The sequence below is a fragment of the Haliotis asinina genome, chromosome 13 (genome assembly GCF_037392515.1).
Source record: "Haliotis asinina isolate JCU_RB_2024 chromosome 13, JCU_Hal_asi_v2, whole genome shotgun sequence".
Taxonomy (NCBI): domain Eukaryota; kingdom Metazoa; phylum Mollusca; class Gastropoda; order Lepetellida; family Haliotidae; genus Haliotis; species Haliotis asinina.
In genome coordinates this window covers 17,107,076-17,115,006 of record NC_090292.1, presented here as the reverse complement: position 1 = coordinate 17,115,006, position 7,931 = coordinate 17,107,076, and the positions used below count along the sequence as shown (strand labels likewise).

General features: G+C 43.5%; 1 pseudogene; it reads right to left on the bottom strand.

Moving 5' to 3' along the window:
• Positions 1–1,045: 1,045 nt before the first annotated feature.
• Positions 1,046–4,274, bottom strand: LOC137260090 (cholinesterase-like; annotated as a pseudogene).
• Positions 4,275–7,931: the final 3,657 nt, after the last annotated feature.

Sequence of the window (7,931 nt, the reverse complement as noted above, 5' to 3'; positions counted from 1 at the left end):
AAAGAAGGGCAATGCGCCAAATAAAAAAGGACTGGGTGCTGCGTCCAGCTAAAACTGCTTAAGGGAATGGCTAGTCACGAGACGTATTCTACATACTCTGTCATACAGACCTACAACAAACATATCCTAGAAAGCTCACGCAAGGTTAGATTTCAGTATAACTGTCTGAAAATGTCCTTTTCATTACATATTTTTCTTACCATGGCTTGTGTTTTCTCTGTGTAAAATATGTTCATACTGGAGACTAGATGTTAGTCTAGTCCTGTGTTGCCGGTCGTATGATAATATATGGGACATCACTGGGTGACTTGCATAATGTGGAGTGGGTGTGCAGCCACTTTGTAAAACCTTGTTTACAAAACTCTCTGACGACTGTGTGCACGAGCAGTCACAGAGTCTGACAACGCGAGCCTGATGTGACGTGCTACAACACTACAGGTAGTCCCGATATGCCAGGCAGCTTGATAGCAACACCGTGCGCTATGCAATATATACTGATATTAAACCCTCAGATTAAAGCAGATCAATCGAGGCGATTTTACTGATAATGCATATCAGTGCATGTCAGTCGACTAAACCGCATTCCGAAAAGTCTTGCACGTACGACCAAAATGTATTTTTGACTGTTCCTTTTGGGGATGTAAGTCGTTTGTTGGGAATTTAAGATGGTGGCACATTTGTTGAAAAAATAATCATAAACATCACTTACAGGGGGAGGATATGGTTTTACGCCGAGGGGGAGGATATGGTTTTACACCGAGGGGGAGGATATGGTTTTACCCCGAGGGGGAGTATATGGGCTTACGCCGCCTTCAGCAATATTCCAGCAACATCACAGCGGGAACACCAGAAATGGGCTTCACTCATTGTACCCATGTGGGGAATCGAACCCGTGTCATCGGCGTGATGAGCTGGAGCTTTAACTACTGGGCTATCCCATGAATCTTGAACATGTTTCTAGTAATAATACTGCCCATGCGAGCTATACAGAGTTTATGTCCACCTCAAAGATGGGGTACCCGCCATAAGGAACAACAGAAAGTTGGCAAATTTGTGTATTTCATCAGATCATTGATGGCTACATAGGGGTATGTTTACTGTAAGGGACCGGTGGGTGTGTATTGACTATAGGATTCACAGTAACTGTGAGGACTCTCTGGGACCGGGGTTTCTTTGGCGTACACAATGACTTTTTGTGGTGCTACAACTGGCAAAAGCTGTATTATATTGTTAAATTATTACTGTCCGGCTGTGATTAACATCATGCTGTCCTTTCATCCTTTTGTGCAATAGTCCTGCCCTTCTGGTGGATCTGAAACACAAGGATGCATTTATGATATCCCTGTTGTATCATCAACACTGTACATTCACCACAATTTGCAGCCTTCAGTCTGCCATGTTGCAATACCATGCCCTTCAGGTATTGCTGCCTTCATACTGTTATTTACTAGTAGCATAACAAAGGTGAGTGAGCGAGTGAGGGAGTGTCTGTGGCGAGTGAGTGAGAGAGAGCGAGCGAGTGCGAGAGAGAGAGAGCAAGATAGAGATGGTGAAAGAGAGCGAGAGAGAGAGGGGGTGGGGGTGGGGGTGGGGGGTGTTAAGGCACTTTTAGCAATCTTCCAGCAACATCACGCTTCGTGACATCAGAAATAAGCTTCACGCACTGTACCCATATGGACAATAGGACCAAGGACTTGAACCGGACAAGCAAACGCTTGAACCACGAGGCTACTCCACTGCCCCTAGGAGGATAACGGTAAACATCGTCGTATCGTCATGATCAACTAGAACTGATCGTGCATGTCAGAGGTAAATTTTCAACTTGACATGAAATTTCTGTTACAAAAGTAACAAAAATACCCTTAATGAGTACACATGACGCCAACATACGGGCATTTGAGCATTATGACGGCTTCAGAACGAACCTATTGATTTGACCGCATTGAAATCATGGTATTCCATGAAGAGTTTTCATGATAAATTATGTGTGTAGCTGTGAAACGTGATATCCCATTATAATATTACCTTTAGAAATCATAGGTAGAATCCTGTTGATGAAGACACATTCGTGGTTGACTACCCCGTGTCCTGCGGCTAACTTGCTGCCCACGTCCAGGACCATGTAGGAGAGATCAGTGTTGTCAGAGGCTGGCCAGTTCACCTTGACGGGGACAGGAGCGTTTGGATTACTGTATACAGATAAGAAAACCTCAATAAGTATTGAATATATCAAAACAATCTGTTGATTGATCTGTTGAGTATCATTAAATTTGTAATTTAGAGTGTACTCCATTTCACTCTCTCATTTACTCACTCACCCCGACTTGGCAAAGTTGGTCCAGTATGTCATGATGGTTCTGCTGAGTTCCACTTCCTCCTCTGTACATCCCAGAGACTTTTCAAGGACCCAACCAAACACAAAGTCAAGTTCGTACCAGTGTGCTGCTCCCATCCACTGTGGATTCGGACTAACTGATAACTGGTGATTAAAACTGTATACATAGGTGGGGTTGGCAGGAGAGTACAATCTGTCAAACTCAAGATGAGGACACTTAAATCTCTTGTCCGAAGTTGCGCGAGTCACTACATCTAAATAATCCGTGTCCTTTAGAGGGGCTTTCAGACTTTCATAAAACAGACGGATAGGCTCTGCGATGTCTTTCCCAATGACAATGTCAAAAGAAAGAAAGCTGTCATATTCTTGACGACTTAAAATCAGTGTTTCCGGTAATGTTGATACGTTTCTCAACGAACGTTTCAATGTCATTGCAGAAAACAGTGTTGTCTCATCTTTAGTAAAGCCATGCAATACACTGGTCTGCTTTATGGAACCTGTGGACAGAAGAGTTTTGGGGTCATCGGGGAGGAAGTACCCATCTATAACTGGAGGAAATGGAACTCCTTCATCTAACAAAACAAGCCGAACGTCAACCATAGTCTGTGCGTCTGCTGTCTTCAAGCAGTCATATATCTCGGCATCAGGTGAAGATGAAGGACACTGAAGGAGATCAGCAAATCTCTTCAGTTTCCGTTTTGCTGTTTTGGGAACGTTGTATATCCATGAGCAAGTGAGGATTCCACTGTGTGCGATTGCTCTGTCAAAGAGGTCTCTTGACAGAGGTGAAGCCAAGTGTACACCTACGCTTACACCACCAGCACTTTCTCCAAATATGGTCACTCGGGTTGGATCTCCACCAAAGTTGACAATGTTGTCTTTCACCCACTGTAAGGCTAATCTTTGATCCATCAAGCCCATGTTGCCAGGGATGGTATCTGGTCCAAGGTAGCTGAACCCTAAAGGCCCCAATCTGTAATTCATTGATACAACGATGACGTCATTCTCTGCCGCAAGGTACTTTCCTTCATATAGTGGCTGTAACGCAGTGGAAATTAAACTAAAATATAAATTTCGACTTACCTTTCAAACCAAATCTTTTAACTAACTAAACATGAACTCCCCTTTAAACAACTAAACGTGAAATCCCCTTGTAATCAACTAAAAGTGAAATTCCCTTGTAATGTAATGAAATGTAAAATATATGCAATGAAAATTAAACTAAATATGCAAACCTGTCTATTTAGTTAATCCTACTCTATCTATCTATCTATCTCTCCTATTTCTATTTTACTGTTTTGTGTCACAAACTACTGGAGAGCTACTCGTCTATTCTGTCTCCAGCGCTCAACACTCAAAATCTGCCACATGTTCAAGATGCCCAGATGAACGGTACACAAAATCCCGTGCAGCACGAAAAAGTCCATGACATGCTCCGAAACGGCTGCGTTTATGCCATCAAACCACAACGCCCGTGAACACAATCACAAACCCTTCAGAACAGTGGCAGTCTTGTAGATCCAAAATAGAAACCTCCACCGTGGATCCAGACCATCACTGCTAGATTGCCAGCATTGTCTGATGGCGCCCACGCTGTAAGGTGAAGGCAGTCTTCACTGTAATCGTCTGGCATCTGTTTGTGCTTCTCATCTGTGCCATGAGCACCTATTGGTTGGAAGCAAGATGGCGTTGGGTTTTGTGCATCTCTCACTTCCGGTCCCCATGACTCTGAAGGCTGAGGATTCTTGAAGCGTAGATCACCTACAGGAGGCTTGGCATATGGTATTCCATAGAATACGTCAAGGGATTTGCCCAAAACTGACAGGCGTTGTCCTAGAAGTGGGCCATTCAAAGTTGACACTTTCTGTGTTTTCGCAGTAGACAAGACCAGCAGCAACGTTACAAGTGTAGCAAGTGCGGGTCTCTTTCCTGTCCACATTCTGAAAGAACTTGTCGATTTTAAGATATTTTTTACAGTTGAACCTTTGATCCTTTCCAATTCCTGTTCCTAGTTAATCACACTTTCCTTATACAGGTAATGTGACTCTACTAAGATGACACGTGTTCTATGGCTGTGTAATGCAGGACAACAGTGTTGAGATTGTCACTTGAGGACAATGGTGTCCAGCAAACTGTGGACGTCATCATTTAACGCTGGATATTGGCAAAAGAGAAAGACTCGAACAACCACTGATGTGCGGCTAGGTAGCTGACAATTATATGCATATGGGCGAATATAAGTCACTGAATGTACAGATGGTCTTAATGAATGGGTAAATTGAACGTTGACAAGAACAGAAACAACACTATGTGTAACAAAATAAGCCGACCCTGAGCAGTGCCTATTGTGAAGGCGGTCAGGTGTGTCAGTCGGTGGTCAAGTTCAGGCAATTAACAACTTGCTATCGTGTGTTATGACCACTCATCAACAGTGATGGGCAGGATGACACAAGCTGATATGTAACTCCAACAACTTGCTATCGTGTGTTATGACCACTCTTCAACAGTGATGGGCAGGATGACACAAGCTGATATGTAACTCCAACTAACAACTTGCTATCGTTAGTTATGACCACGCATCAACAGTGATGGGCAGGATAACACAAGCGGATATGTAACTCCAACTAACAACTTGCTATCGTGTGTTATGACCACTCATCAACAGTGATGGGCAGGATGACACAAGTTGATATGTAACTCCAACTAACAACTTGCTATCGTGTGTTATGACCACGCATCAACAGTGATGGGCAGGAACACAAGCTGATATGTAACTCCAACTAACAACTTGCTATCGTGTGTTATGACCACTCATCAACAGTGATGGGCAGGATGACACAAGCTGATATGTAACTCCAACTAACAACTTGCTATCGTGTGTTATGACCACGCATCAACAGTGATGGGCAGGATGACACAAGCTGATATGTAACTCCAACAACTTGCTATCGTGTGTTATGACCACTCATCAACAGTGATGGGCAGGATGACACAAGCTGATATGTAACTCCAACAACTTGCTATCGTGTGTTATGACCACTCATCAACAGTGATGGGCAGGATGACACAAGCGGATATGTAACTCCAACAACTTGCTATCGTGTGTTATGACCGACCACTCATCAGCAGTGAAGGGCAGGATGACACAAGCTGATATGTAACTCCAACTAACAACTTGCTATCGTGTGTTATGACCACGCATCAACAGTGATGGGCAGGAACACAAGCTGATATGTAACTCCAACTAACAACTTGCTATCGTGTGTTATGACCACTCATCAACAGTGATGGGCAGGATAACACAAGCTGATATGTAACTCCAACTAACAACTTGCTATCGTGTGTTATGACCACGCATCAACAGTGATGGGCAGGATGACACAAGCTGATATGTAACTCCAACAACTTGCTATCGTGTGTTATGACCACTCATCAACAGTGATGGGCAGGATGACACAAGCTGATATGTAACTCCAACAACTTGCTATCGTGTGTTATGACCACTCATCAACAGTGATGGGCAGGATGACACAAGCTGATATGTAACTCCAACAACTTGCTATCGTGTGTTATGACCACTCATCAGCAGTGATGGGCAGGATGACACAAGCTGATATGTAACTCCAACTAACAACTTGCTATCGTGTGTTATGACCACTCATCAACAGTGATGGGCAGGATGACACAAGCTGATATGTAACTCCAACTAACAACTTGTTATCGTGTGTTATGACCACTCATCAACAGTGATGGGCAGGATAACACAAGCTGATATGTAACTCCAACTAACAACTTGCTATCGTGTGTTATGACCACTCATCAACAGTGATGGGCAGGATGACACAAGTTGATATGTAACTCCAACTAACAACTTGCTATCGTGTGTTATGACCACTCATCAACAGTGATGGGCAGGATGACACAAGTTGATATGTAACTCCAACTAACAACTTGCTATCGTGTGTTATGACCACGCATCAACAGTGATGGGCAGGATGACACAAGTTGATATGTAACTCCAACTAACAACTTGCTATCGTGTGTTATGACCACGCATCAACAGTGATGGGCAGGATGACACAAGTTGATATGTAACTCCAACTAACAACTTGCTATCGTGTGTTATGACCACTCATCAACAGTGATGGGCAGGATGACACAAGTTGATATGTAACTCCAACTAACAACTTGCTATCGTGTGTTATGACCACGCATCAACAGTGATGGGCAGGATGACACAAGCTGATATGTAACTCCAACTAACAACTTGTTATCGCATGCTGATTATCATCAATCGTTAACGGTGATAGACAGGATGACACAAGTCCTTCTAATGACCACTGGCTGATACGTGACCCGGATTTTGGGGACTAAGTATAAAAGCACCCCAAACGAGGAACAGAGCAGAGTTTCTCGGCAGACAGAACTGAATTTCTCTTCAGTGCGAACTAGGTAGACTATATACAGATATCCCTGTTCGAACACATCTTCTCGGCAGTCAGTTACCAGTACATGGCCTCGATGTACTGGGGACGCGTGTAAACTGTCCAGTAATTAATAAATTGCTCTTACACATGAAATGACCCTGTGTGTTCCGTCGTTCCTTAGGAAGAAACCCGAGAAGAACCTGACTTATCGAAGTTGTGTGTCGTGTTACTCGTGTAATTAAAATAATTTCATGGAGGTATAACGTTCACTCTAACGGGAACAATCGTTTTTAAACAACATGGAGGTCTTCGGGTAAGGGTGGGTAATACACAGGCCTACCTGTATACACGTATATGCAACCTAAATCATCAAAGGCTAACAGCTCTGCTAGTCATTGCCTATATTTCACCAATCGTACATGACAATGCTATTTCATGGAAAACAATTTGTCAACACACACTCACCTTGTACCTGACTCAGCAGTTGCAATGAGGACACTGCAGTGGGATGTACACGTAGACGCTGTTAAACCGGTGATATGACCTAGATAGCGTGACCTGCACAATCTCAATATGCTCCTCAAGAAAGCAGGGGAACCCCATTTTCAATTTACGAATGAAAACACTGTGAGGCATATAGGAGTCAATCAATGTTGGTATGATAATAATGACTATTTGGAGATGCACCACCACTTGCACTTCCTTATGACCTTATGTATTTGTACAGTAACTATTCTTGAAAGATCATTAGTGCATTAGTAGACGCGTGAAGGTCCCGGAGGTAGAATGGGCCTTCAGCAATCCGTGCTGGCCATGACAGGCGACTCAGTTTGTCGTAAGAGGTGACTAATGAGATCGGGTGGTCAGGCTCGCTGTCTTGGTTGAAACATGTCTTCGGTTCCCAATTGCGCAGATTGATGCTCGTGCTGTTGATCACTGGATTGTCTGGTCGAGACTCGATTACTTACAAACCGCTGCCATATAGGTGGAATACTGCTGCGTGCGGCGTAAAACTGAACTCACCCACTCACTCACTTATGTATTTAGTGCAGTAACCGCTCTTGAAAGATGAGAGAGAAACTAAAGCAAAAACCAAAACCAAACAAGCAATCTAGAAAAAACACACAGGGGTACAGTCAGTCTGTTATCCCTACTAATTCCTTGAACGA